Source organism: Triturus cristatus, chromosome 12 (assembly GCF_964204655.1).
Source record: "Triturus cristatus chromosome 12, aTriCri1.1, whole genome shotgun sequence".
NCBI classification, from domain to species: Eukaryota; Metazoa; Chordata; class Amphibia; order Caudata; family Salamandridae; genus Triturus; species Triturus cristatus.
This window is the reverse complement of record NC_140595.1, coordinates 722,191,498-722,202,280: the sequence shown is the minus strand read 5'-3', so window position 1 is coordinate 722,202,280 and position 10,783 is coordinate 722,191,498. Positions and strand designations below refer to the sequence as shown.

The window sequence follows — 10,783 nt, the reverse complement described above, 5'->3', positions numbered from 1 at the left end:
ATGAAGATTACCGGTAAGTAATCCGGGCATTACCTCCTCGTCCAGTCTTCCTCGCCACAGTATTCACCAATGAGCCGATACCAAAGCAATCAGCTTCATGTAAGGAAAAGACCACAGCAAAGTGCAGTGAAACTAGATTTAATATACAGAGGTACAGCAATCAAATACAACCCCTCAAGGCATCCCCGCAGTCAACACAGAAGATGCAAATGAAACAGAACCCCCACCCCCAACCTGGAGGCGGTAATGGGACATGAATGTATGAGGTGAAGACCAAGTAGCAGCCCGGCAAACATCCTCCATGGACACCCCTTTGAAGGAGGCCCAAGACACAGCAACAGAGCGGGTGGAACGCCCCTGAACAGGAAGGGAGGGAACTTCAGCAACCGAAGCATACGCCAACAAAATGGCCTCCTTAATCCAGCGACTGATCGTCGAGAGGGAGGGTTTCAGACCCTGACGTGACAAACCATAATTGACAAACAAGTTGTCCACTTTGCAAAACGAAGACGTGCGCGATAAATATATCAATAAAGCACGCCGAACATCCAAGAGGTGCAACAGGGATTCCTCATCCGAGGAAGGATCAGGACAAAGACATGGAAGCACCACCTCAGAAGACCTATGAAAATAAGAACCCACTTTAGGAATGAACGTAGGATGAGGGCGCAACACCACCCTGTCCGGCAAAACCAACAAAAAGGGAGCAGAACGAAGGAATGCACCCAGCTCCCCCATACGTCTGGCAGAAGCAATCGCCACAAGAAACACCACCTTGAGTGTCAAAAACTTCAACTCCACCGACTCCAAAGGCTCGAACGGAGCCAACTGCAAGGAGCGCAAAACCAAAGGCAGGTCCCAAGGTGGAGGACACATAATAGGACGGGGGCGTTGGAAAGATAGAGACTTAAAAAGTCTAGCAACCAAAGGTGAAACAGAAATCAAAGGAAGGACGTGGAACGCCTGAATCGCAGCCCACTGAGCCCTAAGAGTCGAAATGGCCAAGCCTAGCACAAACCCATCATTCAAAAAATCCAAAATGCGAGCCGGATCCAAAGAAGCCACCGACAGATCGCGACCCAGACACCAAGAAACAAAATTATCCCAGTGTTTAGCATAGGACTTAAGGGTAGAAGGTCTCCTGGACTGCTGAATGACCCCAGCTACAGCCAAGGAACAGCCAGTTCGCATCAACGAATCCCTCTCAAGAGCCAGGCCCGCAGACCCAAGGACCGGAACACAGGCAGAGGAAGAGGAGGGCCCAACAGAGGGTAAGGACTGAATGGCAAGGCCCACCCCGGAGACACAGCCAATTCCAACATCAGGGGATACCAAGGGCGACGCACCCAACCCGGAGCAATGAGAAGCACAAAGGATCCCTCCCTCTTGATCTTCTGCAAGACCGCCGGAATCAGGGGAACAGGAGGAAAGGCATACAAGAGACCCTTCGGCCAAGGGAACGACAGGGCATCCACCCTCCAAGCATCCCGGCAAGGCATAATTGTGCAATAGCAACGGATCTTGAAATTGTCCCGGGAAGCAAAGAGGTCGACAATCGGACAACCAAACATCCGTCGCAACCTCCTGAAAATCACAGGCGTCAGGGACAAAGAGCCCATGGAGGGAAACACCCGGCTCAGACAATCCGCCACAGTGTTCTCCGTGCCAGGAAGATAAATGGCAGACAGGGACTCCAGATTCAACTCCGCCCAACCACAAATCTGACGGCCGAGGCAACTGAGGGATCGAACTCTGCACCCTCCCTGATGGTTTATATAGGACATCACAACCTGATTGTCCGTTCGAACCTGCACATGGTGACCCTGAACCAGACTCGAGAAATCCAACAAACCCAGAAGGACGGCTTTCAGCTCCTTGTAGTTGGAGGAACATGACACCACCGACTGAGGCCAAACCCCCTGAGTCGTCGAATCCCCCAGAGTAGCACCCCACCCCAGCAGGCTGGCATCGGTAGTGACCACGCGGGTGGGAACAATCAGAAAAGGGCGGCCCCTGGACAGATGACCGTCGACCAACCACCAACCCAGGACCACCCGAACCTCTTCCGACATAGGAATCAAAACAGTCATATCCAGGGAACAGGGGTCCCAATGCGACAAAATGTGCGATACCACCGGGTACATGTGAAGGCGAGCCCACGGCACCGTCAACAATGACGCCGACATCAGACCCTGAACCCTCAGCCATAGGCTCACAGGATGAGACAGTCCCACCAACAGGGCACGAACAGCAGACATCAGGGACAGAATCCTGGGAGGAGGAAGGAACACCATACCCAACTGAGTCCTGAACAGAGCCCCAATGAAAGTCAATTCCTGTGCAGGAACCAGGGAGGACTTCGGGACATTCACGAGGAACCCATGACGTTCCAGGACATGGCACACCCTCTTGACATGCAACTCCGCCTTGGGAAGAGAAGAAGCAGAAATTAAAATGTCGTCCAGATAAGGAAACACACTAATGCCCTCCCCATGCAATAGGCCAATAAGAGGAGCCAGAACCTTAGTAAAGACCCTGGGAGCAGAGCAGAGTCCAAATGGCAGTACCTGGAATTGGTAATGCTGACCCATCACGCAAAATCGGAGAAACTTCTGGGAATCCGGATGAACCGGGACATGGAGATAAGCATCCCTCAAGTCTATCGATGCAAGGAAGTCGCCCCGAGAAATCAGAGGAAGGATCAACGGAAGGGAAACCATCTTGAACTTCTCGTGAGGGATGTAAGTATTCACCCACTTCAGGTCCATCACAGGGCGAAGATCTCCAGTGCGCTTCGACACCAGGAACAGGATGGAATACACGCCCAGCCCCAACTGATCGATGGGAACAGGAACCACCGCACCCTTGACCACCAGTGAGTCGACGCCGTCCAAAAGCGCCAATCTCCTTACAGGATCTCTGGGACAAGGAGTAGCCCTGAAACAGTCTGGGGGAGTCAGGATAAACCCAATCCGCAAACCCTCTGAAACCACCTGCAGCACCCATTTGTCCGAAACAGACCGTCTCCAAGACTCCAGGAAGAAACGGAGGCGACCCCCAACCGGACCCATACCAGGAGCGATCCAGTCACGACTTAGGTGCAGGAGTGGAGGAGGAAGAGGAACCGGAGAACCGGGTCTTACCAAAGGAAGGAGCACCCCGGCCACGCCCCCTCCCACGAAAGGGCTGACCAGCACGACCCCTCCGAGAAGGGCCAAAAGCTCTCTGAGAACCAAAGGAACGGAAGTGACCCGCTCGCTCAGGAGCCAGTAGCTTACGGTCCTCCGCCGTTTTCTTAACCATGTCATCCATCAGTGACCCAAAAAGTTTAACCCCAGAAAAAGGAATCTTCATCAGGAGATTTTTCTGCGCAGCATCAGCCTTCCACGAACGAAGCCACAACTGACGCCTCGCAGCCACCGAAGACCCAGCTGCGGAAGCCGCAGCCCCTAAAGAGTCAAAGGAGACATCCGAAAGCAACCGAACCTGTTGCTCCATCATCGCCAGGGTAGAAGAAACATCCTCCCCTTGGTCCATCAATTCAGACAGGGACTGAAAATCCTTCAGCAAGGATTGTATAGTGTAAGATGCATAGGCAGCCGCCCTGATAGAGAAATTAGCAGCCGCAAAAGTGCGTTTCACCGCACCATCCACTTTACGGTCAACCGGGTCAGCAGGAGAAGAATCCTCAGACACCACAGTACCATGAGACACCATGCTGGCCAACAATGAATCAACCTTCACCGAAGAAGGGAACTTCACATCAAAGTCCTGCAGCGGGTATCGCTTACTCAAAAAGCGCGGAAAGGAGCCTCTGTCCACATCTTTCCATTCATTCTCCAGGACCTTCAAGACCGAAGAGTGTAAAGGCAAAGAATCAGGCGCAGGACGCTGGTATTGCGCAAAGAGATCGTCATCCAGAGGAACCACAGAAGTAGGAAACACCAAGTTCTCTCTAATGTGACCCAGCACCTCCTTCAGGTCGGCACCCTGCACAAAACGACCTCTGACATCAACATCCTCCTCAACGTCAGAATCAGCAGCCGCAGCTACCTCCACCTTAGCCCGCTTAGCAGGAGGAACAGGCGTCTGACTTTGCAGAGCAGCAGCAACAGCAGAATTGATCAGCTGCTGTAACACAGCCATAGACGGTATCTGGACACCAGAACCAGAAGCCTCAGGAGCAGAATCAGGAACATCACCACACTCCATGACAGCAACACACCAGTGAACGCACGAAGAGAACACAGGCAGAGGAGAAGACAACACGCCTGGCTTAAAAGGCCCCGGGGTTGCTAGGTAACCAAACCAGCCAGAACCCGTAACCAGACCAACCAACCATAAAGGGAGGAGAAACAGCCTCGCGCATGGTCACATACCCAGCCAGCGAGGACCGAGGCAGAGGTGAACAAGGAACACACCACGAAGAAGCCGTGAAAGAAACGCCCACGGGAGCCACCCGCCCCCACAGCACGCACACGCTCCAGGAACAGCAGGTAAGCAATGAGACCGGGAGCCTCGGGCCCCCAGATCAAAGGCATCCGGCCGCGCTACGTCCGCTGAGCAGGACGCGCGGCCGGGAAATGAAGCAGACCACGAGGGATCGTCAGTTTCACCGAACGACACAGGCCAACAAACAAACAAGACGAACGCCGCTGAAAGTCCGCTAGAGCAGGACCAGCGGCGTCAAAGGCAGTAGCAGGAGGTACAACACAACCATTTAATCGAACTACTACCCCCAAACTAAATACCCAAGGGCATAACGGGACCGCTGAAGCAGGAACCCAGCCCCACTCACCTGAGGACACCACCGGTCAACACAGGCAACGTAGCACTCGGAGAAGTGCAGAAAAAAAGAACAGATCGGGCTTGCTGGTTTGTATCCCTTTATGGGATTGGCTGAAGCCACTGGGGGCCATGTTGGAGGAGGGAGGGGAGACTAGAGCGCTGCTCTTTTAAGTTACTTGGAGTTCTGTGTGGAGCCGGAGGCTCATTGGTGAATACTGTGGCGAGGAAGACTGGACGAGGAGGTAATGTAACACCGAGACTTATGTGACTGAACTTCACACAGCAAACGAGCTGTGTATATCACTCTTGGAATGGTGACAACTCTACTCAAAACTTTAGTGAGAACAGCTGTAAAGCTCAGATAACCCCTTTCTGTTCTCGCAATCTCCAAATGCCCAAAGTGAGCACATTTACAGAATTCTTCTATGGCCTACATGGCCCTTTATTCTCCGAACCGCACTGACATCTCTGTACTGTAGAGATTCGATAGTAAAGACTGCACTGAACGCGCGTTTCGTATTGGTGAGAGTTCTTAGAGCGGTGCGTGCCTCGCCGTATGTCACGTGGCTTACGTATGACGTGTTTGTCAATATTCGTTTTGTTTCGCCAATTGGGAAATGGCTGCTGCTGTTTCCCGGAAGCTACTTGCTGTCCGTGATCTGGAATATCCACATCCTTTAAAACTTTGCATGCGATATGTATATTTCATTTTAATCTGTGCTGCGGTATTTTTTTACTCTATAACATGTAAGTCGTTGTAGGTGAATTGTATTGTGTAGGGACGTGCCCAGATTTGTCATTAAGAAATGTATTAATTTCAAAAGATTTGCAGACGCCTTTTTGATTTTAAACTGTTAATACCTTTTCTGTCGATGCCTCTTTCGACGTCTAATCCCCCTGTCTGTACATATTTCATTTAGAGTCAAACTGACGTGTTTGCTGCGCTCGAACTGTCATAGATAAGATATGCAGCGTCCCCGAAGCTGCTGCAGTATATTTGATATGATGCTTTAAATTCGATATTGTGAAGGCCAGCACAATATTAGGCACTCTATTGAAATACGGGGTGTTTTTTGGAGGCAGCAGGAAACACAATAAATACAACCCAGCTGTGGAGTACCAGTGATAGGAAGGTTATGAAAGCTTCAGCCGACGATCGTGCCAGAGCCCAAGTAGCTCGCCGTGATCGTATAGTGGTTAGTACTCTGCGTTGTGGCCGCAGCAACCTCGGTTCGAATCCGAGTCACGGCATTGCGGGTGGCAATGTCACGGCAGTTGGGCGTTATTTTTAATTTATACTTTAGATGTCTATTTATGTTAAGAGATGATAGAGTGCACGCCGTGATCGTATAGTGGTTAGTACTCTGCGTTGTGGCCGCAGCAACCTCGGTTCGAATCCGAGTCACGGCATTGCGGGTGGCAATGTCACGGCAGTTGGGCGTTATTTTTAATTTATACTTTAGATGTCTATTTATGTTAAGAGATGATAGAGTGCACATTTTGATAATCTATTTACTGTTCGGAGCTAGCACAACATCATGCCAAGTTTTTAGATACTTGTTTTACTAAATTGAAAGGGGATAATGTTATATTTGGGTTCTAATGCTGTTACAATTCTGCTACTGTATTTGTATTTTTTTTTAAATGCTTTAAATATAGTTTAGGATATGAATTTGATACAAATTGTATTACGATTGTATTTGCTCTGACGATGGAGAGTTCATTTTCTTGGATTTTATTTTTTATATGTAAGTTTATTGTTGTCTTCTCATGAGGATAGATAAAAAAAAATTAAGTTGTAAAGTTAAAAAAACATTTTTATTTTTAAATAAACCGTTTTACACTGCAGATCGGTCTTCTCAAGTGTTTTGAATGCCGGATATTTTAACCAAAGCTCATTTTAGTAAAATCACGCGTTTCATCACGGTAATGCTTTTATTTGTGATCACGATAATGTTCCTAGCAGAAAAACATCCACATTAAAACATAAAAATGTACTTGAAGTATGGTCTCACTTTCCAGAAGCAGGATAAAGTTTAAGGATTTCAATAATAAATTCAAAGGGAGAGAAAATGTGTTAAAACTTACTCAAAGAAATACATAGACTACCACGCTTTAATATGTTTTCTTTCGCATGCCCATAAATGTTGTTACTGTAGTGTGTCGCATGCACACCTTGTAAATGGTGGCACAGACACACTTGTTACTTTGCTCATGGCCGTGACGCACCGGCAGCACAACCTGCTGCCTGATATTTACAAGGACATGTAAAGCCATCCTGAGTTACTTTACGTGTGCTTGTAAATATTGCCCCTTCTGACGCAGCACTTTGCGTGTAAGGGGCATGACGTGGGTGTTGCTGTGGGTGCTCCCACGCAACACCCATGTATTCTGAGGCATTTCCAGATTTACGAGAATTCGTAAACCTGGAAATCCATCAGAATGCCACGCCACCCGAGGGCTGGCGTAGCGAGGCGCAACTAGGAGAAATGCAGCACACACAGGAAGAGAAAAATACCTCTTTTTATTTTTTTTTGTTTTTGTGCAGGAAGGTACCCCTTCCTGCACATAAACAATCTCCCAGCTAAGCAGGCACCCTTGTATCATGGTGCAAGGGTTCCTCCATGGCGCATGGCAGACGATTGTGCGCCAGTGCAGGGGAATGCACAGGGATGCGTCATGTTGTTGTAAATATGACACATCTCTATGCTTTGAAAGTGCTGCAGTATGGCGCAGCCAAAGGGCTTGCGGTGCCGCGATGCAGCACTTTCTTGTAAATGAGGCCCTAAGTTTATTACGTTTCCTACGCATGTAGTCAGGGTGAACCACTCAGTTGCACACACATGGGGGAACACTTGAAATCCCCCTCCCTCGGGCATACCACATGGTCACGCTTAAGCATGATGGAACACTACATCCCTCTTGTAACATGGAATAGAAATAACTGAACAAACAAAAATAGAACACTCATAACACAGAGTCATAAGGCTATAGAAACAGAACAAAAGGTGAGGGCCTTCTTTGATTTCCGAAATTACAGCCCTGGCTTCCACATTTTCTTAGTCTGGCAAAAAGTCTGCATATTGTCGAGATGGGTCTGGCTTGGATCTCAGATGATACCGCCATCTGGTGCTCCTCTGGATGGACACCTGGGTGGCCTCATCAGTCTCGGGTGGTCTGAATGCCCCAAGGCACCACGACAGGCAGTGGCTGGACTGGCAGTACTGGAGGGGACCCACCAATGGCTGGGGTGCCCTCAGTGCCCCATTCGGCTGCCCTTTCTTGACTGGGTGGGCTGCGCATGGGTGGACAGACAATGTGTCATCATGTGCAAAGGGTGCTGTTTTGAACTTGGAGATAACTCTGGTGTGGGTCTCTGTCCCTTTTGTAGCGCCAAGCATATTCGTTGTTGCGGGCTCTTCTTAGTCTCAGCGATTTGGGGGATTTGGTTGATCTACCCACAGGAGATGGTAAAAATATAAAAATGTCAATCCAGTACTTGTATAGCGCACAAATCACCCCCAAAGGGGTATCTCGGCGCTGGGAAGATTAAGCAAGCTATTGCCCAGAGTTGCATGGTGCTGGGCAGACCCCTGCTGCCGGAGCCAGGGATCGAACCATGATCCCCAGCGTCTGTCGCCCTGGCCACGGCGCCACATCTCTCTCTGGTGGGGAAGGGTGTCTGTTAGTGCTCGACCAAAATACAGTTTGCTCGGGCAATGCCAGTGGTGGAATGAGGGGTCAGCCGATATTCTAGTAGAAAGGTGTAAATAGAGCTTTCTACATTTTTGGCCACTGTCATAGCAATGCGGATGACCTTTGTAAATGTAATTACAAACCTTCCTACCTCCCCATTGGCTTGAGGCCACCTGGGTGTGATGCGGCTGTGCTTTGTATTTCGTAAACACAGATAGTCGGCCCATTCATGACCATTGAAGGGTGGGCCATTGTCAGTGCGGATCTCTGTGAACAGTCCATGGGTGGTGTAGGAAAGTAGGATCTGCTTTTATGGTTACCCCACTTTTTGCTTGAAGTAATGCTGTTTTTGACTAGTCTGACTGGGATCCTGCTAATCAGGACCCCAGTCTCGGTGCTTTCTCCTTTAAATTGGTATGGTAAGTACTTAGTCACATCCCAGATTGGATACTGGTGTACACTTATAACTCCCTAGTATATGGTACTAAGGTACCCAGGGCTTAGGTACACCAGGGGTCATTCATGGGCTGAAGCATGTATTATGCCACCCATGGGACACCACTCAATGTGTAACTACAGGCCTGCCATTGCAGCCCGTATGAGCTGGTGCTAGCACCACTTACGAAAGATATAGGTTTCCCTATATATAAGGTCACTGCACTTAAAACCTATAAGTCACCCCTAAGGTAGGCCTTAATATCCTGAAGGCAGGGTGCTCGGTTCTAAGTGTGAGGGTGCCCCTGCATGAGCAGGACACACCTACAGCAGTCTATTCTCCTGGGTTGTGAGTGAGACAGCAATATAACATATAGAGGGGTACCGCATCATTACGCAATGACCATCTCGAAACTGGCTGTAACATACCCTATCATGTTTGGTATCAAACATGTTGGAATCATACCCCCACACCGTAAACGGTGTGGGAAGTATGATTCCATGTACTGTAAAGCTCCTCCGGGAGGCCCTCAGTGCTCCCTGTGCCGGTCTTCTAGACCCGGACAGCACCACATGGCTGCTGCCGACCAGAGACACGATTCTGCCCTCCTGCTGCTGAGCCAAGCTTGAGCAGGGGAAGGCAGAACAATAGGTATCCTGTCACAGGGAGGTGTGACCACCTCCCAAACATGGTTTAGGGTATTGGGGCCAGGTGGCAGCCCTTGCTAGCGCCACACTAGTCTTCTTGAAGGGCACACTTGCTGCCCTCCTTGCATAGTCCAGTTCTAACCAGCTCAGGGAGCCGTTGGCTCCCGCTCTGGTGGCAAACTGGATAAAGGCTTACCTGAGGGTGAGTCCCTAGATTAGTCTTGGGACAAGATTAATTTCAAGACACCACTTCTTCAATCGTCTGGGCACCCTGGACTTCACTCTGGGCATCAAGGCTGTCTCTGGGAAGAAACCTGCTGCTTCTGATCTCTTCACCCTGCTCGTCTGCTGCAACGTCTGTACCTGTGCACCATACAGGAACCTTCTAAGGCCTGTGAGCATCCAAGACACCTGAAGGAATCTCCCTTGAAATGAAGGAGTCCCTTCCCTGCCCCTGCAGGCCCTGCAACTAAGCTGACCGGTCTGCTGATCCTGGGCTCCCACGGACTTCAAAAGGCTCAGTGAAACAGGTTGTGGTTCTTCACATCCTCGAGGCCTGCCCTGTCCGCTCACCAAGTTTGAGGCCAGTATCCCTCGTCGGAGCCGCAGGAACCGAACCCCTGTGCACTGCATCGACTTGCAGTTGCAAAGGCTTGTTGGCTTCCTTCCACCAAGATATTCGGGCTCCAAGTAGTGCCAACCTCAAACCTCTCCTGTGACCAAGATGTTATCCTCACTGCATCACTTGCATCGTGGGCTTGCATCTTTGGTGAGTGGCTCGAGATCCTCTGGCTACTCCAGTGCCTCCGGCCTATGGGTCCTTTTGAGGGTCATCTTTGAATTCTTTGGGCTCCCCTGATTGCTCTGGGCCTGCCCTGACTCCCCTGCTTGTGGTGAGTCACCTGGACATTGCTGGTCCCAACACTGCACCTTCTTTGTTTCCCACATTGTTTGCACTTGCCGAGGCTTGTTGGTGCTCCTTATGAACACTGACCCCTCAAACCTCGACATCCGACGTGGGACAGCTCGTGAACCACTCCTGGTCTTCCACAGCATCGCCTGGTCCGCGCAGCTGCAGCTCCATGGTTATCATCAGCACCCTACATCGGTGGGCATTCGTCTTCTGTGCCTCCTGGTCAATCCTGGGTGGCATAGACTCTGTCCCCTCTTCTTGCATGTACTTCTCATCTTGAATCCCCCTTTTGGTTCCACCGAA

At 50.1% G+C, this 10,783-nt stretch overlaps 2 non-coding genes across 2 annotated transcripts; both read left to right on the top strand.

Annotated features, from left to right (window-relative positions):
• The first annotated feature begins 5,967 nt into the window (after nt 1-5,967).
• On the top strand, nt 5,968-6,039 carry TRNAH-GUG (transfer RNA histidin (anticodon GUG)). Its single transcript has one exon. It is a non-coding gene; the product is annotated as a tRNA-His (tRNA).
• Nucleotides 6,040-6,126: 87 nt separating this feature from the next.
• On the top strand, nt 6,127-6,198 carry TRNAH-GUG (transfer RNA histidin (anticodon GUG)). Its single transcript has one exon. It is a non-coding gene; the product is annotated as a tRNA-His (tRNA).
• Nucleotides 6,199-10,783: the final 4,585 nt, after the last annotated feature.